Source organism: Theropithecus gelada, chromosome 8, assembly GCF_003255815.1.
Source record: "Theropithecus gelada isolate Dixy chromosome 8, Tgel_1.0, whole genome shotgun sequence".
In the NCBI taxonomy this organism is placed as follows: Eukaryota; Metazoa; Chordata; class Mammalia; order Primates; family Cercopithecidae; genus Theropithecus; species Theropithecus gelada.
This window is the reverse complement of record NC_037676.1, coordinates 41179345-41197765: the sequence shown is the minus strand read 5'-3', so window position 1 is coordinate 41197765 and position 18421 is coordinate 41179345. Positions and strand designations below refer to the sequence as shown.

Below are 18421 nucleotides of genomic sequence, written 5' to 3'. Positions count from 1 at the left end.
TAGACTACAATGTTAATGAAGGTCTCCATGGTTAAATAGTCCAAAGGAGAATTTGACAATTAATAAAACAGTCCATAAAGTGCTCATACACCACCCCTCTCTCTCCTCAATGAAAAATCTGTAATTCATAATATGATGCATTTTATTGGAACTTCTAAAGGACATGAGTCAGAACATGGTAAGAATGCTAAAAGGTTTCGATGATCAAATTATAGCTCAGTCCAAGAAACTAATTTACTAGGGGTAGTTTTGGGGACATCTGATTACTCTGAATTCACCCTAGTCCTTTCCCAAGTCTAATTAAATTGTGTTTAACATTTCCCAAAATATTCATATTCAGTCATTGACATGAACAACACTGGGAATCTAGAAGAAGTGCTACGTAATCCTTTCGTAGCTCATAAGCAGATGGTTGAGTTTTCACGATCATGGGTGGATGTGCCTCCCTCAAAACTTATCAAGATGTCGGCACACTACCTGTGTGATGTAAATTTTTAAAAAGAAAAAAAAGAAACAGTGCTGTATGAAAATAACAAAGTAGGCCGGGGGCGGTGACTCACACCTGTAATCTCAACACTTTAGGAGGCCGAGGTGGGTGGAACACCTGAGGTCAGGAGTTCAGGACCAGCCTGACCAATACGGTGAAACCCCATCTCTACTAAGAATACAAAAGTTAGCCGGGCATGGTGGCATGAGCCTGTAATCCCAGCTACTCGAGAGGCTGAGGCGGGAGAATCGCTTGAACCTGGGAGGCAGAGGTTGCAGTGAGCTGAGATTGCGCCACTGTACTCCGACCTGGGTGACAGAGTTAGACTCCATCTCAAGAAAACAAAAACAAAACAAAACAAAACAAAAAACAGCAACAACAAAAGAAAATAACAAAGTAATAATAAAAGTGAGCAAAGACAAAAAGTTACATAGTTAGCATAAAAAATTAACTGGAACTATACACCCAACTCTTATCAGTTTAAAATCCCATAACTAACGTTAACAGTTAACAGAATGAAGTCATCTATGTTGCAAAATAGTGAGAAGATTTATTAATAGTGGAAGAGGCCAACTTCACTTTGACATAGTTGTTTAAATGGAACTTGGGTTAAACTTTAAATACGCTTTTACCAATAATAACCTTAGGATTATTTTAATAGAAAAAAGAGGTACAGCTATTTGGAAATAAGGAATATTATTTGTCCATGAAGAAAAACACCAAAATTCCCTAGAATATTATTTGTCCATGAAGAAAAACACCAAAATTCCCTAGCAGGCATAAGAGAAGTCATCAATTAAGTGGCTTAAGTCCTATAATCAACCAGCACTTTTTTTTTTTTTTTTTTGAGACGGAGTTTCACTCTGTTGCCCAGGCTGAAGTGCAGTGACGTGATCTCTGCTCACTGCAACCTCCACCTCCTGGGTTCATGCGATTCTCCTGCCTCAGCCTCCCCAGTAGCTGGGACTACAGACATGTGCCACCATGCCCAGCTAATTTTTGTATTTTTAGTAGAGATGGGGTTTCACCATCTTGATCAGGCTGGTCTTGAACTCCTGACTTCAAGCGATCCGCCCACCTCAGCCTCCCAAAGGATTACAGGTGTGAGCTACTGAGCCTAGTCTCAACCAGCACTCTTAACAGTCCGTTGAAGAATTCTCCAACCTTTTTGGCACCAGGGACTGGTTTTGTAGAAGACAATTTTTCTATGAACCAGGGTTGTGGGGCATGGTTTCAGGAAGATATAAGAGGATTACATTTATTATGCACTTTATTTCTATTGTTATTACATTGTAATATATAATGAAATAATGGTACGACTCAGCATAATGTGTAGAATCAGTGGGAGCCCTGCACTTGTTTTCCTGCAACTAGACAGTTCCGTCTAGGGGTGATGGGAGACAGTGACAGATCATCAGGCATTAGATTCTGATAAGGAGCACACACACAACCTAGATTCCTCACATGCGCAGTTCACAATAGGGCTCACACTCCTGTGGGAATCTAATGCTGCTGCTGATCCGACAGGAAGCAGAGCTCAGGTGGTAATGCTAGCTGGCCTGCCACTCACCTCCTGCTATGTGGCCCGGTTCCTAACAGGCCATGGACTGGCACCAGTCCATGGCCCGGAGGTTGGGGATTCCTGCGCCATTGGACTTGTCTATATATTTCTAGAAAAAAAATTATGTAAATTAGAAATAAGAAAATCAGATTTGTTAGCACACCTTCATTTAAAGGAGAAGTAGGATAGAAGTAGGCTGGAAGTGTGAGATGGGGACCAGATCGGGGAGGCCTTGAGTTCTAGAGTCTGCACATTTTCCCACAGGTAGCAGAGTGTCAGTGAAGGTTGTGGAACGAGGTGGCAATGTGTACAACACGTGGTTGGGAGATGACTAGGGGCACCTCTCTGAGAAATAACATCTAATACAAGCTGAACACTGCAGGCCCAGCTGACATGTTTTCTTCAGTCGTCAGAGCTATTCTGCAAAGTGAATATTGTCCCTGTCGGAACAGGCTCAGAGAGCATGTGTCTCGCTGAAGGCCACACTACTGGTAAATTGTGGAACTAAGATTTAAAACAGGTGTCTGATGTGGGAGCTGGCATTCTTCCTTCCACCACAGGCAGTGGCCATGAAGAAGCAGCTGCTGCAGCCAGAAATGTAGAAATCCTGCCTGCCACGGCAAGGGAGGGCACTGGCCTGGCACATGGGTTTCTCCTGTCTTTCCGGGGACATTGGCACAACCAGGGCATCCTCTGGGCTTACGTGTCCCTCTCCCCTCCCCATCCCTGCTGCTATGTGCGTGACCTTGGAAAAACCACCTTATCTTCTCTTTAGATGGCTAAAGACTTGGCAAAGGAATGAATTAACAGGGCACAGGATGTACACACCCTACGCAGAGTGGCAATTTCAGAGACGAGGTGTTCGGCTGTCACCCTCAAATGTGTCATTTCAACATTTTTCTACTCACTTCCTTCTTACCTACTTAAAACCATTATTGTTGCCAAAAACAGGGATGGGACAGGTACACTCAAGGGGAAGAATTTGGAAGAGGAAATTTGTAGGGGCTCATGATGTTTTCTGAACTCGGAATGTAACTTGATTCTGAATATATAAAGAATATCACTTTAGAAGTTATCAAAGGAATGGAATTGGGGTTAGTGATTATTTCAGGGTACAAGTGCAAAGTCACGTCTCCATTGTTTCTCAGATCTTAACGTGCACATGAAACACTGGAGGATCTTTTTGTAATAAAGCTTCTAGTTCAGCAGGTCTGGGGTGGAGCCCGGGAATCTGCATTTCTCACAAGCTCCCAGTTGCTGCTGGTCCCAAGTCCACACTTTGAGTTGCAAGGAGCCAGATTTCTTTGCTGTTTTTAAAATTATATATATATATATATATATAGAGAGAGAGAGAGAGAGAGAGAGAGAGTCTCAGTCTGTCACCCAGGCTGGAGTGCAGTGGTGCTATCTCAGCTCACTGCAACATCCACCTTCTGGGCTCAAGCGATTCTCCTGCCTCAGCCTCCCGAGTAGCTGGGATTACAGGCACCTGCCACCATGCCTGGCTAATTTTGTATTTTTAGTAAAGACAGGGTTTCGCCATATTGGCCAGGCTGGTCTCACACTCATGACCTCAGGTGACCCACCCACTTCGGCCTCCCAAAGTGCCTGGATTACAGGTATAAGCCACCACACTTGGCTGAGCCAGACTTCTTTAAGGATAAATCTCTATAAAATGGTGGCAGAAGGTCTTGCTTGGTGTGGAGTAAATGTGAAGGAGTAAATAAAAGGCATTTGTACAAATGATGCACTTCAGTATTAATTGTTTAACTCAACAGATATTCGGTGAGGATTCCCCAAATGCCTGGTGCATATGACAGAGGAAAAGGGACCTGTTCTTGCAAATGGCTCCAACTTTCAGAGAGTGGAATGAAAAGAACCAAAATGTTCTGCAACTAAGCAACCGAGTAAACTGGGTGCAGAGAGGAGATGAGCTGGGGCTGATGCCTCAGCAGGAATCTCTGGAATTCCTCTCGCCTGGTGACCTCAGTCACAGAGCTGCGGAGCCACGACCCCTTGGGTGGGCTCCGGGTGGGTCTCAGCCAGGATGAAGGGAGCAGAGCAGACAAACACTCCACTCCCTTCTCCCCAAGGGAGCCAGGCTTTTGCATCCCCAGGCAGCTTCCCGGGGTGAGTGGCCAACGCCTTGAGGTCCCCACCCTGTACCACCCTAGGTTCCAGGGTCCAACTCTGGGAAATCGTGGCATTCTCTGAACCCTTCCTGCTGGTGGGGTGAGGAGGGGGGTGGTTCCTGGCAATAGGATGAGGGAGGAAAAGCGTCCTGGGTCTCAGGCTCCGTTGGAGGCTGCACTGTGGAGAGAGCAGGGGTCCAGCTCCTGGAGGATCTGGTTTGGACCGGACTCTGCCACTTAGGGAAAGCAGTAAACGTTGAGCTAGTGTTGCTGTTGCAAAATGGGATGTGTAACACCCACCTCATCAAATTTCGTGAGAATGAATGAGATCATTAATCATTTATGTAAACTATCTGGAACAGCGATGAAACCCAGAGGCTCCATTAGTTCCTATTCTCCCTGCCCTGAGGATAAAGACCAAAGCCCTTAGCGTGGCTCACAGTGCCTCTCAGAGCTGGCCCCGCCTCCCTGTCTAGCCTAATTTCTGGCTTTCACCTCCCCCGACTCCAGCCACACTGATGGGCTGAGACTGCCATGGCCGCCACGATGCCATGCTGCAGGGCTTGGGCTCCCACCTATGCCCCCCTTTCCAGCAGTGCCCCTCGCCCCAGCCTGCTTGGCAAATGCCTACTTCCCTTATTCAGGTCTGCACAGCAATGCCTGTCTTACGAAGCCTGTCCCATTCTAACCCCCTGCTCGGTAAAAGCGACCAGTCCCTCCTTTGAGCTGCTTCTGTCCTGTGTGTCTCCTCTCTAGTGTAAGGTGGCAAACAACAGCCTACGGACTAAATCCAAATCACCACCCGATTTTGTAAATAACCTCTCACTCTGTCACCCAGGCTGGAATGCAGTGGCACGATCTCAGCTAACTGTAACCTCCGCCTCCCGGGTTTAAGTGATTCTCCTCTCTCAGCCTCCTGCGTAGCTGGGATTACAGGCACGCGACAGCACTCCTGGCTAGTTTTTGCATTTTTAGTAGAGATGGGGTTTCACCATGTTGGCCAGGCTGGTCTCCAACTTCTGACCTCAAGTGATCCACCTGCCTCAGCCTCCCAAAATGCTGGGATTACAGACATGAGCCACTGTGTCTGGCCTAGAAATAACATTTTATTAGAACACAGCCACACTCATTGCATAGAATCCCTGGCTGTTTTCACACTGCAAGGGCACAATTGTGTAGTTACGACAGAGATCATGCGGCCTGTACAGCCTACACTATTCACCACCCGGCCCTTCCCAGAAAAGTGTTTCCACCCGCCAGCTCTAGTACTTCCCTGTCTCCTTTCCCTAGACTTCTGAGACATTTGTCCTGAGGGCCAAGAACAAATGTCACTAGCTTCTGCAGCACGCTACCTGGCCTAGCAGAACCCAGCACTGAGGAGGAGAAGGCTGAGCACATAATCATATGCGTGTTTTCATCTTTGTCCTTCTCATTCCCAGGGGAGGGAGGGCCCCTCCTGTGCCTTGAATTAGAGGCATAGGTTCTGTTTGATGGAAGCAAGGCTTCCTGGGTCCTAATCAGTAGACCAGAGTGAAACTGTGATGTGAAGCAGCCTCTCTGGATTAGGAAAAGCTCCGTCAGGAGAGATTCCCCTCCTGGCACAGTGCTCCTGAGGACAGCTTCCAGGACGTCCTAGAACCAGAGAGAGGACTCTGGGGATAGGAGAACAGCAGGGAAACCTGGCAGAAGTTCTGTCCGAGGAAGTGTTATACAGTCAGATTTTATAAATGTCAGATTTTGACAAACGATCAAATCAGTTTCTTAGGAAGTGATGATGACATTAAACTGGCTGAGACTTTTTTTTTTTTTTTTTGTAGAGACGGGATCTCCCTATGTTGCCCAGGCTGGCCTCAAACTCCTGAGCTCAAGCAATTCTCCTGCCTCACTCTCTCAAAGTGCTGGGATTACAGGAGTGAGCCACTGCGCCTCTCCCTACCCTTTTTCTTCAAGAGACATGGTCTTGCTCTGTCACCCAGGCTGGAGTGCAGTGGAGCAATCATAGCTCAATGCAGCCTCAATCTTCCAGGCTCAAGCAATCCTCCTACCTCAGCTTCCTGAGTAGCTGAGACTACAGGTGTTTGCCACCATGCCTGGCTAATTTTTAAATTTTTTTTTTTTTTTTAGAGATGGGGTCTTGCTATGTTGCCCAAGCTGGTCTGAAACTCCTGGCTTCAAGCAATCCTCCCACCTTCGCCTCCCAAAGCTCTGGGATTGTAGCCGGGAGTCACCACACCTGGCCTGTTTTTAAAATTATAGTCAGGTCAAGGGAACCCGTGGTGGTGAAATGTTTGAAACCTTGACAACAGGAGTGCCAGTGGTCACGGTTGGTTACAGCAAGAGGCCAGACCCCAGAGGCCTCCCCTGCATGCTGGATAATCTTGTTGGGGGCACAAGAGAGCCACACAGAATCACAGAGACATGCGTTTGCTAATGGCAGTCACTCTCAGGAACACAGCCTCTCCCAGGGACCTGAAACCACCAGGAAATAAGAATGCAGGTTCCTGGGTTCCCAGAATGTTCTCTGCGGTGGGCGTGCCAGCACACACCAACAGGGGGCCCTGGTCCTTCGATGTCTTCTGTCACCACTGAGGAAGTTTGGACCATCCACTGAAGCACATTCTCCTTTCAGCTTGGGAGGGTAGGTGACTTAATATATTAATAAACACTTGAGTTTGACTTTTTGTCCAACTCCTGGCTGCCGGATAGGAGCACTTCAGATGTATTTTTGTTTATTCCTTTACCTTGAATCGTTTATAGGAATTTGGCAGTCAGGCACTACTTGCTTTTTAGGGGAGGCAGGAGTGCTTCAGGGAAATGGTGCTGTTCAGCCACTGGGTGCTTTGCTCCCTGCACTGTTGACCCCCTAAACCCCCAGTGCTTCCACTAGCACAGCTGGAGGACCCCAGGGCGGCCTGAACAACATCCCATGCAGCTGGGCTCCCAGGCAGAGCTGCAGAGGTAGCTGCATTCCTTCCCACCTTCTCTGCTCCCGATCCTCCTTTCTGGTCTGTGCAGTTTACAAAGTTACTTATTAGGGAATAATAATTTAATGTATGCTTGATTATAGAAATGTTGCACAAAATCTCCTTTGATCCTCTAAACCCCCTTTAGGGTAGATAGTGTCAGGTGCATTCCCATTTTATTTAATTTTGTTTTATTTATTTATTTAAGAGACAGGGTCTTGCTCTGTCACCCAGCCTGGAGTGCAGTCACATGAACATGGCTCACTGCAGCCTCGACCTCCTGGACTCAAGCAAACAATCCTCCCACCTCACCCTCAGCCTCTCGAGTCACTGTTAGCACAGGCAGACACCAAGCCAGGCTAATTTTCTAAAATGTTTTGTAGAGATGAGATCTCACTGTGTTGCTCAGGCTGGTCTCAAACTCCTGAGCTCAAGTGATCCCTCTGCTTCAGCCTCTCAAAGTGCTGGGGTCATAGGCAGGAGCCACTGTGCCCCGCTCACATTCCCATTTTACAGATGCGGAAACTCGGTCCAAGAAGCGAAGTGGCTTGCTCAGTGGCTCACGGCAGATGGTCTCGGGTGTGGTTTGACCTCTGGATCATGTTGATGTTAATGCGGGATGCCAGGGCCTTTGGGTAGATGTGTTCCACGTGTGGGCCTGTTCCCCCATTGGCCTCCTCCAGCCTCGTTCAGCTGGAAAATGGCTTCCCCTCCTGGCCCTGTGGCACAGCCAGGACAGCTCTGCCCTTCCGGAGCACAACCTCCTGCTGCTCTGACATCCTAGTGGCTGGGCGCAGGCCAGGAGGCTGCCAACATCTGCAGGGACAACTTAAAGACTCTGGCCAGGCGATGCCTTTGGCATCTGTGGGGATGGAAAATGGGCCACCTGTCCTGGCCCCGCAGGGTGGAGGCTGCTGTGAGGGCAAAGTGCCACCGCAGCTGCAGCTTCCTGGATTGGCACCTGCCCTCTGGCCAGGAGGCTGCAGCCACTGAGACCAATGGTTCCTGTGCTCAGCCGGGGGCTCCTAACTGGGAGATGGGCACAGAAGGCCCCAGAGGAGACGTGGAGCAGTTGTGGGACTCAGGAAGGGTTCTCTGTTCCCATCATGAGTGAGCAAGCAGGAGGAAATATCATGCAAAGTCTCAGGAATGTTCTGCGGAGACAGGAGCCCCACTTGCCCCCTCTGCCTTGGGGACCGGCCACAGCATCTGCAGGGGTGGCCTGAGCTCCAGGAAGCCACGGGACATGCAACTGCCACCGCAATCCCTCCTGGCCAGCATGCTGTCATCGGTGTTTCTCCTCTGGTGTGGGCTCTGCGTGCAGCGCAGCAGACAAAACATCAACAAACTCCGTCCTCACTTGAGCTGCCTTCTGGGAGGCTGACAGGTGGCCCAAAGGCATGGAGTGTCTCTGTGCATGGCGCCCTGGCTGGAACCCAGATTCCACTGTGGTTGGCCTTGTTGGTTTCCCTTATGTACCGATGAGCAAACCTGTGCCATAGGCAAGTCACCTGACCTCTCTGGGCCTTGGTTTCGTGTTCTGTGCATTGGGTATGACACCATCTCTGTCTGTTTCTCAGGATATGACACTCGTGAAGAGCAGATGTGGTGGTGTGCATGAAGGAGTTTTGTGAAAGGCGATGCACTTACAAAGTTGGTCCTTAGGCCCACCTGGGGTCTGCAAGGCAGGCTCTTGGGGAATTCTCTTGCTTCTCCTTGTTCGATTCTCCTTCCTCTCTCCCTCTTCTCTCCAAATCCTTACCATCCTTGAGGTATTGTGGTGGTGGTATGATGACTTGGAGGGCCACGCCATGCAGAATCAGGAATCACTGTCACCTTCCTTGATGACTCAGAATACTTTCATTTCCCCACCACTGCTTCCTTCTCTGCTCCATGTTAGAGTGACCCCCCCTGGCTTATCTGTGGTTTCACTTTCCACAGGGTAACTACCCGTGGTATAGCACTCACTGCAGCCTTGACCTCCTGGGCTGCAGAGATCGTCTTACCTCAGCCTCCCAAGTAGCTGGACCACAGGCGCAAACCACCATGCCTGGCTAATTTTCTGTATTTTTTTGTAAAGATGAGGTCGGTCTCACTATGTTGCCCAGGCTGATCTTGAACTCCTGGCTTCAAGCGATCCTTCACCTTGACCTCCCAAAGTGCTGGGATTACAGGTGTGAGCCACACCGTGCCCAGCTCAGAACTATAATAAGTTGAGAAAGAGGTATATATATAGAGACCACAGTCACATAACTTTTATTATAGTACCTTGATATGATTGTTCTATTTTACTGTTGGTTGTTGTTGTTAGTCTGTTGCCACGCCTAATTTATACATTAACCATTTTTGTTTGTTTGTTTGTTTGTTTTAATTTTTTTTTGAGACACGGTCTCCCTCTGTTGCCCAGGCTGGAGTGCAATGGCACGATCTCGGCTCACTTCAGTCTTCGCCTCTTGGATTCAAGTTATTCTCATGCCTCAGTCTTCTGAGTAGCTGGGACTACAGGTACACGCCACCACACCCGGCTAAGTTTTTTATTTTTAGTAGAGACAGGGTTTTACCATGTTGCCCAGGCTGATCTCGAACTCCTGACCTCAAGTGATCCACTTGCCTCGGCCTCCCAAAGTGCTGGGATTACAGGCATGAGCCACCGCACCCAGCCACATTAACCTTGATCCTAAGTATGGATGTATAGGGAAGAGCATTTTATATATAGTGCTTGGTACTACTCATGGATTCAGGCATCCATTGGGATCTTGGAACACATCCTTGTGGTTAAGGGGGACAGCTGTGTGTGATGGCCCTCCCAGCTCCCTGCCTCCTGCTCCTGGAGTCTCCACAGCTCCTCAGCACTACACCTCCCTATCTTTCAGCCCTTTGCCCTCTGTCAGCCTAGACTCAATGACCCATTGTGAACCATTACCACCGTGCCCATTGACATGCTGGAAACTTTTTCCTTCTTATTCTAAACCCAAGTCCCTGTCAACACTCTCTACTGGGGAAGCACACCTACTGCTTTGGTTTCTAATATGATTTCAGAGCAATTACCTTGCAAACCTTCAGCAACAACCTCTCCTGTGCTGTTAACCCTTTGAGGGAGTGTGCATTTTTTAAAAGTTGGCATTGGGCACAGTGGCTCAAGCCTGTATCCCAGCACTTTGGGTGGTCAAGGCGGGTGGGTCACCTAAGGTCAGGAGTTCAAGACCAGCATGGCCAATATGGTGAAACCCCATATCTACTAAAAACACAAAAATTAGCCGGGCATGGTAGTGGGCTACACAGGAGGGTGAGGCAGGAGAATCGTTTGAACTCAGGAGGCAGAGGTTGCAGTGAGCCGAGATCACATCATTGCACTCCAGCCAGGGTGACAGAGCAAGACTGTCTCGAAAAAAAAAAAAAGTTGGCATCAATGTGTTTTTCCATCTGATTTATGTCTTCACATTATAGCATACTTTCTGCATGAGCCCACACATATCAGATGGTAACTTTGGAATGGGTGGGTCTGTGCCATTGTCCCGGCACAGCTGTGAGAGTGGTGACAGGCAGGTCAGCAGGTGCGTACAGAGGGGCTTTCTTCTACATTGGAGTTCAGGTCGGATGATTCGGGTCCATAGTGCTCATTCAGGGCTCTGTGTTCTGGTGGCTTCCGTTGATTTCTAATAAAAGCTGCAGACTGAGCCAGTCCTGCACACACAGGGAGATAGGACAACGGACATTTGGAATGTGATTAAGCCCATCAATCCAATCGGTGACTAAAATCAGACAGGAAGCCGTGTGCCCCTAGATAAAGACAGACTGGGGGGAAAATGATCTCAAGTTCATTTCGATTGGCGCAAACTCCTCACAGAGGAAAAAATGTACAGTTAGAATGAAGCAAAAGAACAGCTCTATAAAATATGTGTCACTTCCCCTGGCGAGGAGGAGAGAGGAGCTACGGAAAGCTGCACCAAAGCTGTATTCACTGGACAAAAATGCTTGACTCAGGAAGGAGGCTGGGGCGGTGAGTCCTGTGATGCCATGGCGGGAGGTGGGTCCCACGTAAACAGTGGTGTTCCTGTCACCCCGAGCACATGCAGTCTCCCGTGGGTGACCAGAACTGATGCAAGAGCCTCTGCTGCGGAAGTCACCATGCTCTCCTGGAACGCGCCTGCCCCCAGGTCTGAGTGATCTCATTACTGAGGTGAGTAGGGCTTTGGCCACTCTCCCAAAGGAGCCCACCCCAGACGCAGCCATGGCCTGGGACTCTGGAGTCACCCTGGGGTCAGAAGGAATTGAGTTATCCATATTGACTTGGTTTTGGTTATTTTCAGTGTTATTTGTTTGTTTGTTTATTTATTTTTTAGTTTTAGAGACAGGGTTTCACTCTGTCTCCCAGGCTGGAGTGCAGTGATGCGATCACAGCCCACTGCAACCTCAACTTTTCAGGCTCAAGGGATCCTTCCACCTCAGCCTCCTAAGTAGCTAAGTAGCTGGAACTACAGGCATGTGCCACCACACCTAATTTTTGAATTATTTGTAGAGATGGGGTCTCACCATGTTGCCCAAGCTGGTCTCAAACCGCTAGGCTCAAGGAATCCTCCCACCTTGGCCTCCCAAAGTGCTGGGATTACAGGAGTGAGCCACCTCGCCTGACCTGGTGTTGTTATTTTAAAACAAGAAAAGAAATGACCAGAAAGGCTGAAAGGAAACAAGCACCATCCTCCATAGGAGGCTGCAAAGGTTGGTGGCACCAGGTCCAGAAGAAGAAGGACCCATAGAGCAGAAACCAGAACTCCAGTACCAGCCGGGTGGCATTTGGAAGTGCCTCAGCACAGCCACTTTGCAGAGTTTGCACATTTAAAATAGGGAGTAGGCTGGGCACAGTTGTTCATGCCTGTAATCTCAGCACTTTAGGAGGCTGAGGCAGGCAGATAACTTGAGTTCAGGAGTTCGAGACCAGCCTGGCCGACATGGTGAAACCCTGTCTCTATCAAAAAAAAAAAAAAATTAGCCAGGCATGGCTAAGTAGTGCCTGTAGTCCCAGCTACTCAGGAGACTGAGGTGAGAGAATCACTTGAACCGGGGAGGTGGAGGTTGCAGTGAGCCAAGATCATGCCACTGCACTTCAGCCTGGGCAACAGAGTGAGACCCTGTCTCAAAATTAATTAAGTTAAATAAAGAGTAGCTCAATTTTACCAAACAGATTGACCATAGACACCCTTAAAATTATAAGACTGTGATAAAATTCCTATATTCATTAGCTATGATATACTCGGATATGTAAATAAGCAGATGGCAGTGAATGTTCTCACAGACCAAATATTTCTGCAAATAAAATTAAATTCTTATGTATAATATGCATACATAAATATAGATATGATTTTATAATATTAGAAATGATAATATTTTTCATTTGCAAGTACTTTCTTTTTTTTATTTTTAGAGTTTGGGGTCTTGCTCTGTTGCCCAGGCTGTACTGCAGTGGCATGATCATAGCTCACTGCAACCCTGGGATCCTGGGCTAAAGTGGTCTGCCTGCCTCAGCCTCCTGAATGGCTTCTTCTTCTTCTTCTTTTTTTTTTTTTTTGAGACGGAGTTTCGCTCTTGTTGCCCAGCCTGGAGTGCAATGGCACGATCTCAGCTCACAGTAACCTCCACCTCCCAGATTCAAGCCCTGAATGACTTTTAAAAAATATTTTCTCAGAGTCAGGGTCTTGCTCTGTTGCCCAGACTGGTCTCAAACTTCTGGACTCAAGCGAACCCTCCTGTCTTGGCCTCCCAAAGTGCTTGGATTATAGATGTTAACCACTGCATCTTGTCAATATTTTTTAAATTAATAGACATTCCTTAGAGCAGTTTCGGGTTTACAGAAAAATTGAACAGGAAGCACAGAGTTCCCATATTATTATCCCTTCTCTTCCCTCCGCAGTTTCCCCTGTTATTATCTTGTACTTAGTGCAGTGATATTGTTTTTTGTTTAAACTACTATTGTTTTTCAGTTTTTAGACAGTCAAAACAAAGTTGTAGACCTATCATTATCTTGTATGGGAATTTTAAAAATGTATTTTACTCGGCTAATGTATTAGTCCGTTCTCATGCTGCTGTAAAGAAATACCCGAGACTGGATAATTTATAAAGAAAAGAGGTTTAATGGACTCAGTTCCCCATGGCTGGCAGACCATCAGGAAACTTACAATCATGGAGGAAGGCACCTCTTCACAGGGCGGCAGAAGAGAGAATGAGCACAAGCAGGGGAAATGCCAGACGATAATAAAACCACTAGAACTCGTGAGACTCACTCATTATCACTAGAACAGCTTGAGGAAAACCGCCCCCATGATCCAATTACCTCCACCTGGTCCTGCCCTTGACACGCAGGGATTATGGGGATTACAGTTAAAGGTGAGATTTGGGTGGGGACACAGAGCCAAACCATATCAGCTAAATAGTCAAAAAAATTGCTGCTCTGAGAGAATTCTCCAATTCTTAACTTTGTAGCCTTGGTTTTTTTTCGTGTGTGTGACTTATGTTGCTTAGGAGACAGTTGGAGAAAATTTCAGTCAGGGGCTCTTTAAAGTTCCTTTCTTCATCTTTGAGAAAAGAGTATGAGGCTTTCCCTTGCAAAGTTGTTTCCTTCTGAGGATGGATATAGCTAAAGAACAAAGCTACAAAAAATGTTTATAAAACAGTTTACTGGCCGGGCGCGGTGGCTCAAGCCTGTAATCCCAGCACTTTGGGAGGCCGAGACGGGCGGATCACGAGGTCAGGAGATCAAGACCATCCTGGCTAACACGGTGAAACCCCGTCTCTACTAAAAATACAAGAAAATTAGCCGGGCGAGGTGGTGGGCGCCTGTAGTCCCAGCTACTTGGGAGGCTGAGGCAGGAGAATGGCGTGAACCCGGGGGGGCGGAGCTTGCAGTGAGCCGAGATCGCGCCACTGCACTCCAGCCTGGGGCACAGAGCAAGACTCCGTCTCAAAAAAAAAAAAACAAAAAAAAAAAAAAAAAAAAAAACAGTTTACTAAGTCACCAATAGCATGTCCCAAAGCGTTTTCCTTCCCATGGTATCCTATTTGAGTCAAATAATAATCCTGTGAGTTTACTTCTCTTATCTGAAACGCAAGGAACCTATAGCTTAGCAAAGGCAAATGGACTTGCCCAGAGTCGCACAACTGACCTCAGAGGAGAGAAAGGAAACTTTTTGACTTCCAGGCGCAGGCTCATTCCAGTAGTCTGCATATTCACCAGCTCGGGGCAGGGTTGGGGGGGGGGTGTTTATTTGAAGATTGATAGCTGGGGATGTGGGATGTGTTAGGAGGCTCAAAAGAGGTAGATTTAGGAGCAGAGAAAGTTCTGTGTTGAAGAATCTGCAAACCAACCTAAGAAACTCAACTCACTCCACAAAAGAATTGATTGAAAATGAGATATGTTCAAAAATAATTTGAATAAACTCATGGATACTCCATCATAAGGAATAAGGAAAATTCCTATTCTTCTGACATGCTTCCATGAACAACCAGGCCCTTCCAGGGCCAGAGAGAGAGTGTTGGGCTGGTCACCCAGTGTGGAGCCAGTACGTCTACTTTTATGAAAGCCATTTAGAAGCATCACTAAAGGAACTGAAAAACAGTTCACCAATAATGACAGTACTCCAACATCTCATTTTCTCTTCTAATCTCTATCCATATATCTATGTAGTGTTTACATTATTATTTTTTTTTGAGATGGAGTCTCACTTTTGTTGCACAATCTTGGCTCACTGCAACCTCCACCTCCCAGGTTCAAGTGATTCTCTTGCCTCAGCTTCCCGAGTAGCTGGAATTACAGGTGCCCGCCACCATGACTGGCTAATTTTTGTATTTTTAGTAGAAATGGGGTTTCACCACGTTGGCCAGGCTTGTCTCGAACTCCTGACCTCAAGTGGTCTGCCTGCCTCAGCCTCCCAAAGGGCTGGGATTATGGGCGTGACAATGCCTGACCTACATTATTTATATCACAGCTCATGTACAAATTTATTTTCTTCTTCTTTTGGGCAAGGCAATTTTATGACTGATTTTGATATGTCGGTATAATTATGTTACCAGTCATCCCAATGGTTACACAATATTGCACTATTCTAACATGTCCTAGTCTACTAGGCCCCTATTTTTTGACATCTAAGTTATTTTCAGTTTTTAGATAGTCAAAACAATGTTGAATACCTATCATCATCTTGTATGGGGATTTAAAAATGCATGTCAGCAGGCTAAATATTCAAAAAATTACTGCTCCAAGAGAATAATCCAATTTTTAACTTAATATTTTGAAACAATCTCAAACTTACCAAAGAGTTGCAAGAATAAAGACCTCCTGCTACAGTTTGGTGAACAGCTCTTAACAAGAATAAGATTTGTAAGAGTTCTTCCCATGCCTTCAGCTTGTCCTGTTTTATGTTTCTCGTTGTTTGTGTGGAATTCACACAACTGGTGCTGTTACCACCATGGGAGTCTAGTCTAGATCAGTGGTCTTCAGCCTTTTTTGCACCAGGGACCAGTTTTGTAGAAGATAGTTTTTCCACGGACGGGGGAGGGGAGATAGTTTCGGGATGATTCAAGAGGATTACATTTATTGTGCACTTTATTTCTATTATTATTACATTGTAAAATATAATGAAATAATGGTATGACTCAGCATAATGTAGAATTAGTGGGAGCCCTGAGCTTGTTTTCTTACAACTAGACAGTCCCATCTGGGGGTGATAGAAGACAGTGACAGATCATCAGGCATTAGATTCTTATAAGAAGTGCACAACCTAGATCCCTCGCATGTGCAGTTCACAGTAGGGTTTGCACTCCTATGAGACTCTAGTGCCACTGCTGATCTCACCGGAGGCGCAGCTCAGGCAGTAATGCGAGCGATGGGGAGCGGCTGTAAACACAGATGACGCTTCACTAGCTCTCCAGCCACTCACCTTCTGCTGTGCAGCCTGGTTCCTTACAGGCCATGGACAGATACCAGTCCACGGCCCGGGGGTCAGGGATTCCTGGTCTAGATTGAGACCCAGACAAGGCGTGCACAATAACACCGATTTCAGATCCATCATGACATTTACCCCATCCCCTGGAAAACCAGATGACTACCAAAATTAAATTTTAGTTTAGACACAAAATGTCCATCTTCTGGTCCAAAACCAGCTTGTCATAAGTTTCTTGCCTACTTTTCCTTTCTCTGAGTTTCCAGAGACATCACGTCATTTCTTACCCAGCTGAAAGGAGTCTCAGCATGGCTCTCTTTCAAATGCCCATCCTGCCACCTGCCCCAGTGAGAAGGGTCCGAGCAGCCCCTGTTCTCTGCCCCTGCCACCTGCATGACTCATGCATTCCACGGAGGAGGCGCCCGCTGCAGAAACAGCTGGGCTGGGAAAAGCTCTGCAGCAATTCCCCATCCAGTTTCCCTGTGCCCACTTTGTATCTGTGTTATCTAGGCCTGGATTTATTTCTCTGTTTTGAAAACGAAGGACTTTGATAAAATGTTCCCAGGATGTGAGGTCACCAAGATTTATTTCCCTTTTTTCTATTATTTTCTTTTCCTCGACGTGATCCCTTGACTAAAATCAAGCCTCCCACTGTCACCTTATCAGCCTGCCCACTCCTACTTCTGCATTCTCAGGCTTCTCCAGAATCTGTCCAAGGGAAACCGATCTCAATTCAGAAGGAACACAGATACCCCAGTTTCTAGGGCTGCAGGGTATTACTGGGTCTTAATCATTCGGGTATATTTCAGCAAAGCTCAGGGCCCCGGCTAATGATCTGCAAACCCTCTCCTCTCAGTCTCCCATTGTTTAGCCCCTATTTATAAGTGAATGCATGTGGTTGTTCACTTTCTGTTCCTGAGTTATTTCAGTTAGGATAATGGCCTCCAGTTTCATCCATGTTGCTCCAAAAGACAGACTTTATTGTTTTTTATGGCTTTGTCATATTCCTTGGTGTATATGTGCATTTTCTTTATCCAGTCCTCCATTGATGGACACTTAGGTTGATTCTGTGCCTTTGCTACTGTGAATTGTGCTGTTATGAATTGTGTGTGATAAACACATGAGTGCAGGTGTCTTTTTGATGTAATGAATTCTTTTTTTTTTTTTAATAGATACTCAGTAGTGGGATTGCTGGGTCAAATAGATGTCCTATTTTTAGTTACTTGGGAAATCTCCATGTTGTTTTCCATAGAGGTTCGGGTTCCAGTATTTAAGTGCAACCATTCAGTGGAAAACCATCCTCTCAAGAGTTCAAATGAGAGTCCTCCTGACCAGCACTCCCTGCTGAACCACAATGCCCCACCCCCCAAAAAAGCCTCCCTCCTCACCATCTTAGACCACCTGACCATCTTAGACCATCTCACCATCTTAGACCACCTCACCATCTTAGACCACCTCACCATCTTAGACCATCTCACCATCTTAGACCACATTGCAGCAAAGCAGCCCCGTGCCCACCAGACAGACCCACAGTTGCTGCCGCTCATGGGAGGTCTACCTCCCACGCTCAGCAGGCGACCCACCCCCAGTGCCCCTTTTCTACAATGACCATCAGCAGGGTTGCAGCTTGATAAAAATGTGGAAAAGCAGTTTGAAAGCAATGTGAAAAGCAGTTAGGTGCCTTTCAACTTCAAACTCAGCACTCATGGTTTGACACATATGAGTATATTTAGGATCAGAATGTATGAAATCTGGCCTCTCCTGGATAGTTGGTCGTCCCGCAATTTCCTCTGCCAAACTTCTCTTCCCTCCCTGCATTCTTTCTTTCACCTCTCTCTAATTTTTAAAAGGTCTGGTCTCAGCCAGACATGAACCAATGATGATAGATGCTCCTGCTGAGCCCCATGATGTGCCAGGGACCTGACATGCATGGCTTCTCTCTGATCCTCACGTGACCTGCAGATGCAAAAGCCAGAGCTCAGCATAGTTGAAAACCTTGACTGAGGTCATACCCCAGTTACTGGCACAGCCAGATTTAAACCTAAGACTTTCCCCTACACCACAGGGCTTTTATTTCTTAGTCATCTGAAAAGGTGTCAGCAAGGGAAATGGCTTGTCTATTTCCAGGGGCATTTTACAAGCAAACACTGAAAGGCTTCTGTGGGCTTAAGGGCTGATGGCTTTGATCGAATTTCAGGCATGTTGGCCCCAAGGCCCTGTGTATATTCCCTGGGCCCACTCGAGGGGATGCTGGAGTCAGAAACTCCCCAGAGGCCACCTACTGCAGCCCTGCACTTTACAGGGAAGAGAAAGATTCTCCCTAAAATTACAGAGCTGGGCCTGAG

The 18421-nt window shown here is 47.0% G+C and overlaps 1 non-coding gene across 1 annotated transcript; it reads left to right on the top strand.

The window, feature by feature from the left end:
• The first annotated feature begins 385 nt into the window (after window positions 1-385).
• LOC112630903 lies at window positions 386-487 on the top strand. Its single transcript, XR_003121026.1, has one exon. It is a non-coding gene; the product is annotated as a small nucleolar RNA U13 (small nucleolar RNA).
• Window positions 488-18421: the final 17934 nt, after the last annotated feature.